Below are 18183 nucleotides of genomic sequence, written 5' to 3'. Positions count from 1 at the left end.
GGACCACTGTCAGGGGTATCAGCACTTTTAGAAATAATACTTTCAGAAATAGCACTTTAGACAGTAAAATCAGTGTAGCACACAATATGAAAATAGAGCACACAACCAGTAATCACTGGTAACAGGACCTCACTAGCACCACCTGTACTAGGGAGAAAAACAACCACCTACATGTCTCAATTCCTGTAGGGGTGTAAAAACAACACACATGATGCATTAACATTCAGAGGTGTAAAAGCACACAATTGCGCCAAACTCAGATAAGTCACCACCTGTGACAGTCTCTGTGTCCAAATGTCAGGGCCTAAACGTGGCAGCTGCCCACAAAGTGCTGGGCAGCTGAATTATCAATAATGGGCCAACGCTGGAGCCTCGCAGGCTCTGCCCAACTGACTGTCTCTCAAGAGCTTCACTAGGCTCTGAACCACAATTATGCCCCTGAGCCTCTCAGGGCTCGTGACACGACATCTGGGCGGGGGAGCCTCTCAGGGCTCAAGAGCAAATGGGGGGGGCCAATGTAGGAGCCTCGCTGGGCTCTACGAACAAAATGGCCCCCAGGAGCCTCTCCGGGCTCCTCAACAATGATGCGGGCGTCAGGGCCCCTCACGGGGGACCCTCGAACACGTGGGGGCGCTTGGAGTCCCCCCCTCTGGGGACTCAGGACGAGAAATGCCCCCTAAGAGCCTCTCTGGCTCTAAACACAAGGGCGCGAGGTCGCGCTGCTGAGGGGGGCAGGACAGCGACAACGTGTCCCGGCGCCCCTCCCCTCGCTTCTCGCAACACTCACCGGCTCTGGGCTGCAGGGCGGCTCCTCTCGCCGCGGGGCTCCTTTCCCCTCGTCCCGGGGCTCCCCTCTCCACTCGGGGAGCCTCGGGGACCCGGCCGGCAGCTTCTCCCTCCCCGGCTCGGCTGAGGAGGCGGGACTTCCGGTCGGCCTTTCCTGGGCCGCGCTGGGATTGGCCGGGCCGCTTACCACTTCCGGGTCGCCGCGGGCAGCGCGGCGGCTCGCTTCTTAGGCAGGCAGGCGGCTTCCCAGGATCCGAGGAGTGGGCTCCCTCGTGAATCCAATAAAAATGGGCAAACAAAGCGGCAATGAGCGGGGTGGCACCCGCGCCGTCAAACCGCCACACAGGGCGATCAGATGCCGGGTGGGCACCGGCTGTGCTCTCACAGCGCTCGCAGCGCTAGGGCCAAAATAAAGCGCTTCCAAGCGCTATGCAGGGATTCCAGCGCTCCCCAGCGCTGAAGGGCAGAGAGCAGCGCTCTCAGGCTGCAGGCAAAGAATCCTCAGTGCTCCCCAGCACTGGAGGACAGGACAAGGCTCCAGCAGGGGCTGGAGGCAGGCAGGGGGGGCAAGGCTGGGCCAGAGCCAGCACACTGGGTCTCCAGGCAGGGAGACACCCCAAGTGGCGGTCCTCCTGGCCCCAGCAGCAGCAACAGCCCCCTCTGGCAGGATCCCAAAGCAGAACATTTTCCAAGGGGACACAGCCCCTTCTTATAGTAACAAATCCTTTGTTTCAAGGTGCAGGGTGGGGGGAAAACCAGTTTCAGCTGGCTTTGGAGCACTCTTAATGGCCCAACCACCCATTTCATTCACTGGGGAGGCTAGGGTCGTTAGACACACCACAGGGGGGCGGAGCCAGCATTGTGTGGGGAAAACCCAGCCCATCCAGGACACAGGTACACTCCTCCCACACATCACTCATGCTAATCTCCCACTCACCACCGGGCAGACCCATCCAGACTTCCTGGAGCCTGGCATGCCAGCCAGCTCCAGCCAATCACTCTCCAGCACCCTCACAGCACACGCACATCCATGTCCAGAAGTAGCACTTCCCTTCTAGACACATACATGCCGCATATACCATCTCGCAGCATTCACTCTCACGAGTTTACACATACTAAACTCGAGCCTGCACTCCCCATGCATCAGGAACTACTAGGGACACACACATTCCCCATGCATTCCTATGGGAGGGCAGGCCAGCCATGCTACACGCACGCACTTTCACTCTGGGACCCAGGGAAAAGTGCGCAGAGACCCAAAAATCACTGACACAGGGTCACACATAAGGCAAAAAGTTCAGGGGTGAACCAGCCCTGCGGGCCAAGTCCAACATAACCCCCTTCCAGCCAAAACGCAGGGGAGAACAATCACCACCGTGATGGACTTCCCTGCTTGGGGCGATAGAACACGGACGCAGGCCCGCCACTGCCGGGACACCCTCCTGTTCTATGCCACGGTGAACCCCTAGGGTTCCTTCTAAAGCTACTGTAAGGACCAGCTGGGCTACCCCACTGGTACTCCTCAGCTGTCCGCGGCCAGGACCAGGCCCTAGGCCACCCAGGTGCCACTGGTTCCTGCCTACTCACGAAGTGGGGGGTAGTAACCCCAGGCCCATAGTAGCCATTCTCCACTCCTCCTGTCTGCAAGACAGGGCTAGACTGCCACTGGTTCTCCAGCCTAGGGTCTACAACCTCAGGTGGACCAGGAGTCTCAGGGAAGGCTCTCCTCCCCTTACCTCTTCTTTTAGGGTTCCTCCTCCCCGTGCGAGGGGGACACCTAGAACGCCATGCCAACCCAGGGTTTAACCCCTCAGGTTGCACCGGGGTCAGAGTTGGGCTCTCCCACCCTCTGCACCCCCTTCCAGAGGTCTGCCCTCTCCCACCTGGAGAAGTTCCTCTGGAAGAAGAACCGGTCAGGACACTGGTTACAGTCGTCCTACCCTTCAGGTCAGGCTGATCCTGAACCTGGCCATCCAACCTCCGGTCTAAAACCTTCGGTGGAACAATTGCCTGGCACTCCAGGACTTCTGGGGACTCACACACAATCCCCCTGAGGCTAACAACTGACACATCTGTTGTGTGACTGTCTGTCTGGCGCAGATCTCCCGCCCTCTGTCCACCTGACAGTGCGTGACGATCCCCCAGACCAGAAGTGGTGCCACCCGGGTCCCTCCCAGAAGATCTAGCCCAACTGGCTAGTCTCTGGTCCACTGGTGCATCCACTGGGAAACTCATCCCCCAATCACTCCTCACGCTGGACTCCTGTACCCTCCCTACCGGAGCGGTACTGCCAGCCTCTAGAACCACAGGAGCTCTGGTTACAGACGCTCCAGGTCCTCTACTCACTAGGAGATCCTCCTCAAATGGGCTAACAGGACAGCCTAGGTTCCCAACCTGGTGTTCCCTCAAGAAACCACCCAGGCTCTGAGACAGGGCTTCGGGCCTCTGGGGGCTCTCAGCCACCCACTGACTCCTGCTCCACTGAGCCAGGCAGTCAGCCCCTACACCCTTCTCACTATACTGGGACCTAGCTGGGCTACACTGAGCCTCTTCCACCACGCTGGGCTGGAAGATCCCTGACCCACTACTTTCGGAGTCACTCACCAATGACTCTACAGAACCTCTGGCCCTTTCCCAGCGGTCTGCTTCCTCTGCCAGGTCACTTGGTTCAGACAATCCACACCCTACTAGGTGTTGGCGCAACCCTGGTGAACAACAACTGAGCAACTGCTCTCTGAGAAACATATCGAACAATATGTCCCAATCACACTTCGTGGGCTCCCGTACCCAATCACACAGGGCTCCACAACAGTCCTCTTCAAAGTCTTCCCAAGACTGATGAGACGGTTTCCTAAGGTTCCTAAACCTCAACCTATTCTCCTCCTCTGGGGAAACAGGAACCATACTCTGGGAACTGGGACTTTCTAGACTGAGATTTAAATAGCTGCCACCACTGGACTCAACCCTCCCTGGGGGATCCAGAAAATTAAGACTGCGCTCAGGGGATAACCTACACTCTAGGGCTATCTTCTCCCTGGCCAAGGCCCTCTCAGCCTCTGCAGTCCGCTCATTCACACCCAGCTGCGCCATCTCTCTGGCATACTCTAACCGGAGCTTCTCCATGGCCAGCTGGTGCTCCCTCTCTTCTCTCCTATCTACCCACTCCTCTGGGGACAGGGAAAGGGATGGGGTGCTACATCTGACACTGGACCCAGCAAGGGACTCCCTATCTAGGGGGTACTCGCTCTCTGCTGGCGCCCATTCACTGTCAAACTCATTCTCCACATCAGACTCTTCAGGGCTCCCCTCAGACCCACCACCCTCATGGTGTGCGGTCCGGGCCCTCTCCCTCTCACTGTGCTCACGCTCCCAGTCACTCTTCTGCCACAGGATCATGTTATCCCTAAGCTTGGACTGGGTGTCTGACTCACTCACTGGGATGTCTCTCTCCTTACATAACCGTACCAACTCATGCACACTGTACTTAAACAGGCCACAAAGGTTAAAAGGAGATTCCATCTTGACAGGATGTTCACAGACACGTGCAACACAAGGGATCTAGCAATCTGAAGTAGGAGTACACAATTCCAAAACTTCCACACTCTCCTTAAAAAAAGAACTCACTCATGCGTCCAGGGAAACACACCATTCATCCACACACACCCTCCCCTCGGATCGGTAAGGCAGTTTCTACCACCCCTGACTTCTCAACCTGACCACAAGTGACACAGGTACCAAACTCTGGAAGCAGGGCGGGGGACAAATGTACAGGACACAATTATAAAATGACACTCTTCAGGGGAAGAAACAATGGAATTTTACCAAAAACAATAATCCCCAAAATGTGGTTATCTAAACATGTAGAGCTTTGAAGTGCGGCCAGCCGCTACTGTGGTACAACGCAAACACAAATCTTTATCCCACCGCTTGCCGCCAATGTTGGAAATGGGATCCCTGGCTGGCCAGGGCTTTCGCCAAAGTCAGTCAGAGACCACCACACCCAAGTCAGGGCAAGGGAGTTACACGCCAAGATAACCCCTACTCACCCTCTAGGTAACGTGGCGCGAGCAGCAAGGCTAAACTTGGAGGCGATGTAAGTTAAGTATTTGCGCACGCACCCCAGCAACAACAACCAAAGGCCCACCACAAAGGAAACTCCACACAAGGTTATGTAAAAATAGCCTTTGTATTATAATAAATATACATCAGATAAAACACACATCTTGTTACACTGTGCCAACAGGCACGGGCGGAATTTACAAGGGATATTGCACAGGACAGGGCCACTTGGACCACTGTCAGGGGTATCAGCACTTTTAGAAATAATACTTTCAGAAATAGCACTTTAGACAGTAAAATCAGTGTAGCACACAATATGAAAATAGAGCACACAACCAGTAATCACTGGTAACAGGACCTCACTAGCACCACCTGTACTAGGGAGAAAAACAACCACCTACATGTCTCAATTCCTGTAGGGGTGTAAAAACAACACACATGATGCATTAACATTCAGAGGTGTAAAAGCACACAATTGCGCCAAACTCAGATAAGTCACCACCTGTGACAGTCTCTGTGTCCAAATGTCAGGGCCTAAACGTGGCAGCTGCCCACAAAGTGCTGGGCAGCTGAATCATCAATAATGGGCCAACGCTGGAGCCTCGCAGGCTCTGCCCAACTGACTGTCTCTCAAGAGCTTCACTAGGCTCTGAACCACAATTATGCCCCTGAGCCTCTCAGGGCTCGTGACACGACATCTGGGCGGGGGAGCCTCTCAGGGCTCAAGAGCAAATGGGGGGGGCCAATGTAGGAGCCTCGCTGGGCTCTACGAACAAAATGGCCCCCAGGAGCCTCTCCGGGCTCCTCAACAATGATGCGGGCGTCAGGGCCCCTCACGGGGGACCCTCGAACACGTGGGGGCGCTTGGAGTCCCCCCCTCTGGGGACTCAGGACGAGAAATGCCCCCTAAGAGCCTCTCTGGCTCTAAACACAAGGGCGCGAGGTCACGCTGCTGAGGGGGGCGGGGGGGGGGGCGGACACCGACAACGTGTCCCGGCGCCCCTCCCCTCGCTTCTCGCAACACTCACCGGCGCTGGGCTGCAGGGCGGCTCCTCTCGCCGCGGGGCTCCTTTCCCCTCGTCCCGGGGCTCCCCTCTCCACTCGGGGAGCCTCGGGGACCCGGCCGGCAGCTTCTCCCTCCCCGGCTCGGCTGAGGAGGCGGGACTTCCGGTCGGCCTTTCCTGGGCCGCGCTGGGATTGGCCGGGCCGCTTACCACTTCCGGGTCGCCGCGGGCAGCGCGGCGGCTCGCTTCTTAGGCAGGCAGGCGGCTTCCCAGGATCCGAGGAGTGGGCTCCCTCGTGAATCCAATAAAAATGGGCAAACAAAGCGGCAATGAGCGGGGTGGCACCCGCGCCGTCAAACCGCCACACAGGGCGATCAGATGCCGGGTGGGCACCGGCTGTGCTCTCACAGCGCTCGCAGCGCTAGGGCCAAAATAAAGCGCTTCCAAGCGCTATGCAGGGATTCCAGCGCTCCCCAGCGCTGAAGGGCAGAGAGCAGCGCTCTCAGGCTGCAGGCAAAGAATCCTCAGTGCTCCCCAGCACTGGAGGACAGGACAAGGCTCCAGCAGGGGCTGGAGGCAGGCAGGGGGGGCAAGGCTGGGCCAGAGCCAGCACACTGGGTCTCCAGGCAGGGAGACACCCCAAGTGGCGGTCCTCCTGGCCCCAGCAGCAGCAACAGCCCCCTCTGGCAGGATCCCAAAGCAGAACATTTTCCAAGGGGACACAGCCCCTTCTTATAGTAACAAATCCTTTGTTTCAAGGTGCAGGGTGGGGGGAAAACCAGTTTCAGCTGGCTTTGGAGCACTCTTAATGGCCCAACCACCCATTTCATTCACTGGGGAGGCTAGGGTCGTTAGACACACCACAGGGGGGCGGAGCCAGCATTGTGTGGGGAAAACCCAGCCCATCCAGGACACAGGTACACTCCTCCCACACATCACTCATGCTAATCTCCCACTCACCACCGGGCAGACCCATCCAGACTTCGTGGAGCCTGGCATGCCAGCCAGCTCCAGCCAATCACTCTCCAGCACCCTCACAGCACACGCACATCCATGTCCAGAAATAGCACTTCCCTTCTAGACACATACATGCCGCATATACCATCTCGCAGCATTCACTCTCACGAGTTTACACATACTAAACTCGAGCCTGCACTCCCCATGCATCAGGAACTACTAGGGACACACACATTCCCCATGCATTCCTATGGGAGGGCAGGCCAGCCATGCTACACGCACGCACTTTCACTCTGGGACCCAGGGAAAAGTGCGCAGAGACCCAAAAATCACTGACACAGGGTCACACATAAGGCAAAAAGTTCAGGGGTGAACCAGCCCTGCGGGCCAAGTCCAACAGTGAGTATAAACCACAGCCAGTAACTACTGGTACAATAATGACCTAAGCAATATCTCATTAGCCTTAGACACCATCCTAAGCATAAACACATTATGCAATAACCTCCTAAGAAGCATAGACATCATTAGAGGCATAAACCATGGTACATAAATCACATTATACATATATCATTGTAGGCATAACATCACGCATGAATCACATTACGCCTAGATCTCATAGCCATATCTGAAGGCATAAACACATGATGAAAGGGGCATCACATTAGAGCTTTGCACCATACCAACAGCCAACCTGTCCCCCAGGCCAACTGGCCTTCTCTGGGCTCAAATGCCCTAGGTCCCACAAAGTCAGGGCTCAGCTGCAAATGCAGTCATAATGAAAAGGGCGCAATACACCGGCCCTAAATGTAGCAGCTGTCACTAAGTGCTGTAGAGGCTTGGAGTTACTCTAGGCATGGGCACACACTGTGGGACTCTCTAACAACCATGGCCAACATTGACAGCTACCCGCGCTTGTGCTGTGCAGCTGGGATCAGGACTGACACTAACCGTGCCTGCTTAGCTCCCTTCGCCGGAGCTCCAATGCAGGGCTTAGACTCAGCCCCCAGAAATCAGCGTGGGCACCACTGAACTTGGGGGAGCCCCACTCGGGGGACTCTCAGAAACAAGTGCCCCCAACGTTGGAGCGGCCTGCTTTCCTGTGGGCCGCTCGGTAAATGGGCACTGACAGTGTGCCAGGCAAAGCCCTCACTTGACCGGCACTCTCAGGCGGGCACCCGGGGCTCTCATTAGCCCACGGGAGCTCAGGCCACGTCTCTACTGCAGGGGGGAAGGCACCGGCAATGTGCGTCTACACCCCCCCTCGACTGGACTCCCAACTGTGCCCCTCTCACTGGGCTGGTCTGGGGAGGCTTTCCTGACTTCACCCGGGCCCCCTCCTGGGATCCGTGACTTCTACATCAGACTCGCGGGGCAGGGTCACGAAGGAGGGGTGGGGTCCCGCTAGACCCACACTTTCCTGCTTGCGGCCACACGCGGGTCTTTCCTCGTTCTTCCGGTAGCCCTGCCAACAACAGCCGCACCTCTCTGCTTCCGGTCGGCCCTTTTCTTCCGGTCTCGCAGGTCGGACCACCCACAAACAGGCCTTGAGAATGCCTGACTTCCTGTTTCGGGCTTCTCTCCACTTTTTCCTGCGGCGAGTGCGGGTTGGGCTCCCGCTGAGAACCTCAACTGCGGGGTGGGCACCCGCTTCTTCTTCAAAACTGCGGGGTGGGCTCCTGCTAAGCACAATAGCACGAAGGCGGCTGCAATCGTGGGGTGGGCTCGCGCTCCAAGAAACAGCCACTGCGGAGTGGGCACCTGTTCTCCTTACGCTGTGCATGGGAATCCCCAGGCTAGGATCCCCTCTGGACGCTCTGGCAGCCCAGCGCTGCAGAGCAAACACGCTCCTCTTCAGGATAAAAAGTAAAGCGCTCACCAGGCGCTAAGTCCATCAGGCTCAAGGGGCATAGCTGGGCCCAGGGAGGCCAGCATACAGGGCACTCCAGCAGGGAAGCAAGCCCCCATGGTGGTTCCTCCTGGGCCCCACCAGCAACAGGCCCCCAAAAGTCCAGGAACAGCACATTTCCATGGGGTCACAGCCCCAGTATTAATACACCTTTTCTCTTTGTCGGCGCCAGCACAGGGCTTTGGGGGAACCAGATGCAACTGGTTCAGGGGGGATTTGGAGCACTCTGTTGACAGGGCTCCTCTTCCCCATGGCTAGGTGAGGGCTCGTCATTAGACACACCACAAGGGGGCAGAACCAGCATTCATTAGGGCAGGGCCCATCCTATTCATGGACCAGGGACTTCTCCTCCCACCTACTCCAAATGCAGATGTCCCATTCAGCCTAGCGCTGGCTCACCCTGCCCCTCCTGGAGCCACACACCTCCCAGCTTCTGTCACTCAAAAGCCAGACATGCAATTCACATTAGGTAGGCAGACACACAGGCAGAAATGCCAACTTCTAAAAGAAGTATTTCTAAAATAGTTATAATAAATCTGCTCACACCATTGCGTAGCATTTGTTATCACTATTCCAAACATACCAAACTTGACCACGCTGCACCTCTCATATCGGGGATTACCACTGAAACACTTATCAGGGAATCCCCAATGCATTCCTATGGGAGGGCAGCCCCACAGTAGTGAGAAACCAAAATGGCTGTTTGTCCCTACCAGGTCATTTCACACACTTAAGGTACATGTCCTATCTTTTACCTACAATGCACCCTGCCCATAGGGCTAGCTAGGGCCTACCTTAGGGGTGACTGACATGTAGTAAAAGGGGGGTCACGGACAGGGCACACACTTTAGGTGCCATGTCACAGCGGCAGTGACACTGCGCGCACAGGCCCTGCAATGGCAGAGGCCTGAGATTGGTTTGAAAGGCTACTTTGGGGGGGGGGGTCCTCAGGACCTCAGGTGCCATTCGCACCACCATAGTGTATGATGCTCCCTCCTCCGTAGCCACGGTAATGGGAGAAAGCAGGCCAGAATCTGGAGAGGTATCCAGTCCACTGGCCTCACCCAACTCCTCACACTAGTCCATGTCATAGTAATGCTGGTATTTTAAAGAGTCCAGTGACCACTCCCAATCTTTCTCCATTCCTAGCTCTTCAGAATAGGGCTGAGGAAATTACCCAAATCCAAGGGTTCTATTGTGACCGATCCGGCTCAGCATCGTCGGGGATAAGAATGGGGCTGGCGCCACCAGTAGGTGGCTGGGGCGCCGGAAGTCTTGGCGTCTGGACCGGCACCAGGGAGCGATCCATCACTGGATCTATGGGGGGCATCAGAGCTGGGGCTACCAGGCCAGAACCCGATGGAGCCCCCTCTGTGCCTCCAGGGCCCGAAGGCATGCCGGTAGAGTCAGGCCGTCCAAGTATGATGCACATGGCATTATAAAATTCTATGAGCTGGGCAGGGGTCCTGGAAAGACTGGGAAGGGTGGAGCCAACCCAGGCCCAAGTTCAGAGGAACGAGGCCTAGAACTCTGAAGCTCCTCCGTCGCGATGGCCAATGGACAGGGAGAAGTCAAGCCATGCTTCAACTTCTTATGTTTCTTGTGCTTCTTACCTGACCAACTCAAAGACTTAGAGTGGGAGAACGAAACCTTGGGTCTCCCAGAGTGGTACCTGGACCTTCCTCTCGACCGGGACCATGAACAAGACCTCCGGAGCGAACAACGCGGTGCGAGGCCGCAAGCAGCTTTAGGTATAGCTCCCTCAAAGCTTTCAGAGTCATGGCCTGGCATTCGGAGCACAACTTTGAGTCGTGGTCACACTCCAAGCACCAAACACAAACCAAGTGTGGATCCGTCACCGACATGCTGCAGTGGCAGGCGCTGCACGGCTTGAATCTAGAAGTCTTCTTGGACATGGTGGAAATCTACACACCAAAAAACGTATGTTATGTTAGTTGCTTCTGGGGCACTTTATGTTCCTCTATAGCCACCTCAAACCTGTGGGGTTAGGGTAATAGGAAAGAGACTGGAGGTAACAAGAGACAGTGCATGAAGAAAATCTGTGAATGAAATAATTTTCTAAAAAAAAAAAGATATTTCTACAAAGAACCGATGATAGCTAGCCAACTTGAGGGGGTGGGGCTAGCAAAGCAAGGGAAGAAAAGAATGGAGCAGAAGAAAGACGAAGCAAAAATCAGTGGAGGTAGAGGATCGAAGCTTAGTTGGCAGAAATATTGGCCCTAAATGTTCTTAAATTTGATAATTTTCTAACTCTTGAAGATTTAAGCTTTCACTTTGAAGAGCAGTCAGAAATTTCAAACATTAAATTTAGGGACAACTTGGAGGCCTAAATCTAGAATTAAGAGTATTTGGTACCACACATTTAGCAGGACATTCCCATAATGTACCAACATAAACTCACTTTTGTGGACTCAGCAGTCCATCCTATTTCGTTCAAACACTATTTAATAATGTTTTAACATATTTTTCACTGTTATCCGTTGACTCCTTTGAAAGTGAATACGTATAAGTACAGATTATGGAAGAAATGTGCTAAAAAAAATCTTGCTGAAGAACATCAGATGCCTAATTTTAATAATGCAAACAATCTTAATGTGGCTAATACCCAGTTCATTTCAGCCTTGGTGAAAGCTATGGATACAATGCAAACGGTACGCCTCAAAGCTGAAATCATGCACAAAGGAGTGAAAAAGCATGAAAGGCAATGGAGTCCATCTAAATCTTAGGCTGACAAAGCTACCTACAAACTCAATCTTAATGGGTACCATAAAATGCTCTGCCAAGCTCCCAGAATGCACTTCACAGAAAGAATTGAGGAAAGTAAGAACTCCTCCATTGAAATCTTTAATATTGTGAAAGAACTTGCTCATCTTTCTGCACATGAGCAGGCCATTTCCGTTACTTCTTATTTTTATTTGACACTAGATTTCAAAGAAAAAGAAAAATCCATAACATCTATCTAGCTTTGCCCCTCAAACTATTCTTGACCCCCTTCCATCCGAAAAGGAAGAGCCCTATCGAACATCAATTGCTCCCCTGGTTTTGTTTGAACTTATGAGAATACAGTGTGAAGGAAGCCATGTATAAGGTTAGAACAAGGTTTCCTGAAGACCCTTGCCTTATTTATTTTCCTCCATTGTCACTTTACTTAACCCATTTTAAACAAATCCTTTTCACTGATCTCTTTGTTCATCCGAATATCCCAATAACTGGAAGAACGCTCTCCTTGCTTAAGAAATCCGAGACAAATCCCTTAAACATAGCAAACTATTGCTTGATTTCTTTACACACATTTCCAGCAAAAGTTTTTAAGAACTGACCGGCTCTCACCTATCACTCTATTTGGAGGAGAACTACTTGCTGGATGCGTCCCAATCAGGGTTTAGGGTGAGCCATAGCAATGCAACTACATTGACAGCTGTGAACAATAACATCAGGCTAAGTCTGGATGAGGGCAAACTGATGTGCTCATCCTCCTCAATCTCTCAACAGCCTTTGCCACTGTTTGTCACAAGCCATCCGGATAATACAGCTGCACAAGACTGGCCTATAAACTCCAAGGTCTGCAAGTGGCTTCTGTCCTTCCTGTCAGGCAGAACACAATGAATTCACCTATACCCCTTTAAGTTGGATCCTGCATCCATTATTTGTGTCATCCCCTATGGATGGTCTTTGAGCCAGGCGCTTTTAAAAATCTTTAACACCTGCTGATGGCTATTTTAAGAGCCAAAGGCATTGATATTGTATCCTATGCAGACAAAGCACAATTATTTATATTGATTGGAAAACATTAAGGCTACAAGATGCAGCCGTGTGGACTGCTGGTCATTGTTTTCCACATAGATGTAGACAGAGGTGATCCTGTTTGGCAAAGATGACTATTTGGAAGAAAAACAGGTAGCCAAGCACACTCAGTCTCAGCCCTGCCCCAATTCCTAAGAAATCGGCTAGGGACCAGGGCATTATAGTTGATATTACGCTGTCCATGAAAGACCAGCTGACTGCCGTTGGCAGAACAGGTTATGGAATCCTGTGTTTACTTTGCAGGCTTTTCAGCTGACTACTGATACAGTGCCGTATAAACATCATTCAGGCACTTATCACCAGCAACCTGGATTATGAGAATTCTCTGTATATAGGCAGGACAGTTGATTTGTTGTCATGCTTGCACACCATCCAAAGTACAGCTGCCCACATGATCTGTAATCCTCCAAGCAGATCACCCTCTTCCTCCACTCTAAAGACTAAACATTGGCTGCTAATGTGCCATCTTTAAATTGCTAGGTCATGTCCATGAAATACTATGCAACAGGGTCCAATTACTTGCGTAGTAGAATATTCTTTTGCAGATCATCTAGGTCTCCCAGATCAGCCAAGCAGGCCCTCATCTATACATGCCGCATTCATTGGTTATAATGGTGGTCGCTCCTTTACTTACCTTGCTTCCTTCTCGCAAACCCCTTCCCATGAAAACGCATCTAACATCGAGCCCCCCATTGCTCAGAAAGGGTCTTAAAACCTGGCTCTTCATTTTTCTTGCAGTACATATTTCTACCCCCACCATGTAATTCTACTCTCTGAACTCGACCAGCTGCACCAGGATATCCCTTTAGGTGTGTGCTGGAGCAATACAAATCATATAGCAAAACAGAATATAAAATAACAACGAGTCAGGCCACGATAGAGAAACACAGATACATAAATACAGCCCTGCACAAAGTACAGTCAGACAGCATGCAAACCAGCACACACAGGGGAATGCACAGGGTGAACAAATGATAGGACAGATAGATGCTAGACAAATGGATGCAAACTTTATGTCCCTTTAATCTTTGCAGAAAAACTCAAATCAGAGCTAGAGAAAGGCGTTATGGTAATGCCTGTTCAATCGTTGGTCTCTCATTTGAGATATCGCATACAAGTGGTGGCAGGATATGGATTAGTCTTCCTGACCATCCAATGCTTGGCTTCTCTGAAGTAATTAGTGTGCTCTGCACGTCCACCTCATCGTTGGCTCTTTGGTATAATCATACGTATATACCACTGCGCGTCAGCACCTTCACTTCTTTACTACTAACAGATAATTCCTCGGTTTGTCAGATCCTCCACGAAACCCAGCACAACATATCCAGTTCAGGGCTTTCTGTTCATAAATCATTCTTATATAGTGTTCTTTTGAATTCTTGCCCTGTTTTAAACATACATTTGGTATTTATGACAATAGTATTCAACATATTCAATATTAAATGTATGTGCTTTAAACAAATTGAAAGCTGTCTGGGATTCGGGAACAAGATACCAAGCAAGTAAGCACTACATGTATTACTTCTAGTTTTTTTTAAACATGTATTTTCCTTTCCTCATAATAAATGTGTCTAATGGAAATAACGCACAAAGCCCTACTTTGAAAATGAGAATATGTCACTGACAGATAGCCGGCCCTAAATTGAATAAGCTAGTTGTCACAGCAAACCTCTTTTCTCTGTATAGACTACAATTTCTTTAAGTCGACGAGCACAAATTACCAACAGAGTCATATGGGAAATAAAACATTTACTTTGGTTCTGAGAACATGATTGGCTGTGGTCCTCGCGCATAGTTTCGTCTATGTGTGGGCTATGGGACTGAATACACTGTTTTACAAAGCGCTTGTCAACAAACTCCCACATGAAACGTCTACCGTATTTTTCCTATTCATTATTTGAAATAATAAAAACAAGTCCTTACAATCCCTCCAAATTAGAAGTGTAATATTCGCCTAATACTCAGGATTTTTTTCTAAAGTGCTACATACCTCTACTTATAGTAAATTTGCAGGATTCGCTAGTTAGGTGGGTCACTCCCAACGAGGCCACAAGTACCTATCACAAATATCTTCAATCACAAAATGAAATTTTGCATGCCCAGCATAGGAGCAGTCTGCACATCCTTTCAGCAGAGACTAAAATCTTAAACTGCACAAGTCTTAAACTGATTTGGATATCAACATTCCTAGGATGCAGGAGGGCCTCATCCCAATCTCCATCTGACCCCCCACCCCCTCAGAGCCTGTTACACATCATTCCCTCAAGTCCCAGAAGTGATTTAACATATCACATTGCAAAACCCTGTATATAATATGTACTGTGCCAAGTGTCAATTTCTCCCCATAATCAAGGCTTCTATCAGAACATGAGTGTGCATGTCTTTTCATTCAAAACTATTTCGAAGCAGGAAATGTTGGGGACTGAAATACAAACAGACTTCTTATCTTGAACCTTCTAGCCATGCTTCTGACTGGGTTTCAATCTTCTGTGCCCAGAATTAGTGTTGGAAAGTTCCAGGGAAGACAGGTGTACTGAGCCCCAATTGTAACAACTGAGATAGTTTGCCACTGGTGTCACAGCACAGCGGAGCCCCTAACTGGGAGCCAAGTACCCCTTTTTAGCAGTTGACTCTCAGGGTAGTCCATCGCTTACTCAGAAAATGGACTGTGGGGAATAGACTCCACACTCTACAACACAATAAACACTTAATAACCACTGTCCGGACAGTGCTTTCTCTTATAAAATGAAAAATAAATTTACAACACACACTACTAAATACTGTGCACAAATGTATAGAGAATGGCAGGGGGAAATGCCTAGAGTGACACCCTCCAAAGGGCTTCGAAATCAACAACGATGCACAGGCCAAGTAATCCTCTAAAAGTAGTCCTGTAATCCCTGCACGATGAGCACCGCTAACATTTTGGGCACCAACAAGCCATGAACCTAAAATCTGTGTCTAAACCAACACTGTTGGTGCAGTTCATTAAATTCAGACCAACTGTCACTACAACAGCTAAAGGCAGCATTTTAAGACCAAAGCAGTGTTTAATCCCTGTTAAAACTTTGCAGGATGGTACCATCTTTCAAAGACTTTGAACAATACATGCAAAAAGATATTGTGAAGAAAGTGTTCAATATTATGCAGCGTTTGAGTCTCTCTTTTATCTTTATACTAGCTTCAAAGCAGCTATAAGTCCCAGAAACAAAAGTCCCTAACCCCAAGAACCATGAAACTAAAAGTCTCATCTTAAGAAGTGCTTGTCAAAGTTCATCAATCCAAGTATTTCAGTGACCTGAGAGACTTAGCGTGACACAAATAATTTAAGGGGCGCCAGGAAGAATGTGGGGGATCCAGCATCGTTCCTGGGTAGCCTGCAATACTACAGAAAGGCTCTTGCTGTGTCCCGGTCCTCTGAGGGCACTGAGTGAAATATGCAAATAAGGGCAGCCTCAGTGTCGTCTGGGGAGAACTTTTTGTACATGGGCTTTGTAGATCAAACACACAAAAGGGGATTGGAGGAATGCTTGCAATAAGTTTAACCACTGGCAATCACTCAAGGTACCATACCAACCAATCATCCTTTTGCCCATCATGCCACCTCATTTGAGACCCATCCATATGCAAATGAGTCTTGACCCTGCACCAATAGGTAGAGTTCAGTCCGAACTGCCAATCCAGGTCCTCCCTGAACGGGAACACAAGCACCCGTCCTGTGTTCAATGTGCCATAGAACTCAAGCTATAACTCACTGATGAAACCTAAGTAAGTCGAGACTGTTCTGGGGTTGCTCTTGGCCCCTTTCTGGAGGGGGCCACCCCTGGCATTGCATTTCAGGGCAGACTGTTACTATGAGGAGAGGGTCGATACAAATTTGCATTAGGTGAGCCTTTCCTACAGTGGCGCGGTTAGCGAAAAACAATCGCTCTGGGAATACAGCCCCATGTGATTGCCAGTGTCTGAGATCATTTTAGGCATAAACTAAACACAGAGGAACCACATTCTGGGAACCCTTCCGGCTGCACAGCCTGGTCCTGGACTATCATTAGTCCAATAAATCAAAATATTCAATTCTTCTTCTTTGTACTATTGTTTATTTCTTATACTTTTAACCATTTCTTCCATGTTTTTAAATCGATTTATTTTACTCATGCGTCTGTAGTACTCCAAAAGATAACACAAACGAGGAGGGAGTGTGTATTTCCACATGTCACGATTTTATTAGAGAACACCCAATGCATTTCGGGAATATCTATTACCTTCGTCAGGGGTATCGTAACATGTGTTTAAATTAAAATCCCGGCTGCTTCCCAACTTTGCATCATTTTCACAAGCCCTTTGCTTCCATCATTCTGCTGAATGTCAACGGTGCGCCGGAGCACACTGCTCTGTTACAGTGCGACCTTTTTAAGCATACCATTAATCACCTTGTTCTTGCAGCTTAAGCCCTAAGTGTGATGGATATGTCCAAACGTGTGCCCCATGCTCTCTGTGCCTCAGGACTCAAACTATACCTCACTGATGAGACCTAAGTAGGTCGAAACAGGTCTGGGGTGGTTTGTGGTCCTCTCTTGAGGTGGCTTTGTCTTGCAGCCAGAGACAGACTATTCTCATGAGGAGCAGGGTCGGCACTGATTTGCGTAAGGTGGGCCTTCGTCTAGGATGACTAAAAAATCATTTCATCCACCACAATATAGGCAAATGAATTATTTCCCCAGGGATCTTGTCTTCCCCAGACGATGATGGATGCTTCACAAAACGCAGCATATTGTTCTTCTGCAGCCCGTTAGCCTCAGGACCAGGTGTGCTGTTGTCACACGAGTGGGGAACACAAAGGCTTCTATGTCAGGCTCTGTAGAGCCATTTTTGATAGAAACATTGCATTATGTTTCTGGTGGCACGCTCAAGCCACCAAGGCTGTTGGTGTCAGGTCTGCTGGCCTCTAAAGTTTTGGCTTTTTCACAAAACTGATTTCTCACTGCTCTCCCTCCAATGAGGGAGAGCTCAGGGGCTGCCCTATTAGGTCCTCATAGCCTGCTTGCCAACGCTTCTCCTTCTGCTCCATTACCCACCCAGCTGTTTGTCTTCAGTAGCAGTGGCTGTTCCAGGTCCCATGACCTGCTCCTCTCTTTGAGCCCCTGGTAATCTCCTTGGACCGGGGTCTTCCTCAAGCAGCAACCCATGGCAGTGTAGGCATCTAGGCAGATTGCACTCCTTTCCTGCATTCCCAGGTCCCATGGCCTCCTGGCCACTTGCAGGGCGCTGGTGTGTCCAGCAGGAGCCAGGTAGGCACTATCCAAAGGTACCCTCCACAGAACACGTCCACAAAAGTCTAAGGAGAACCATCTCCTTCAGGTTCACCAGCAAGCCATCTTCTACTGTCTCCAAATGCGAGTTCGGAGGCCAGTGCTACTTATCCTGGAGACACAAGTCCACAGAGTCCAAGTCAGTAAAAGTCTAGGGTTACCAACCTCTCCAGTCAGGGGTTCATCCATGAAGGTCTGTCCATCTTTCACTTTTGCACTATTCAGTGCTTCCCAAAGTCTCTCCCTTTGGCACGGGATTTTAAGTGGGAGTGGAAAGTTCCATAAAATAGGCACATCTGCCCAATCAGAAAATGACACATCTCTACATCCCTGTTCC

The 18183-nt window shown here is 50.7% G+C and overlaps 1 protein-coding gene across 6 annotated transcripts in view; it reads right to left on the bottom strand.

Moving 5' to 3' along the window:
* Positions 1-18183, bottom strand: part of ATP8A1 (ATPase phospholipid transporting 8A1) — a 1103292-nt gene that overhangs the window by 945661 nt on the left and 139448 nt on the right. The window lies entirely within an intron of this gene.

Source organism: Lissotriton helveticus, chromosome 2_2, assembly GCF_964261635.1.
Source record: "Lissotriton helveticus chromosome 2_2, aLisHel1.1, whole genome shotgun sequence".
Lineage (NCBI taxonomy): Eukaryota > Metazoa > Chordata > Amphibia > Caudata > Salamandridae > Lissotriton > Lissotriton helveticus.
Note: the sequence above shows the minus strand (reverse complement) of the source record. Positions and strands in the feature narration are given on the sequence as shown.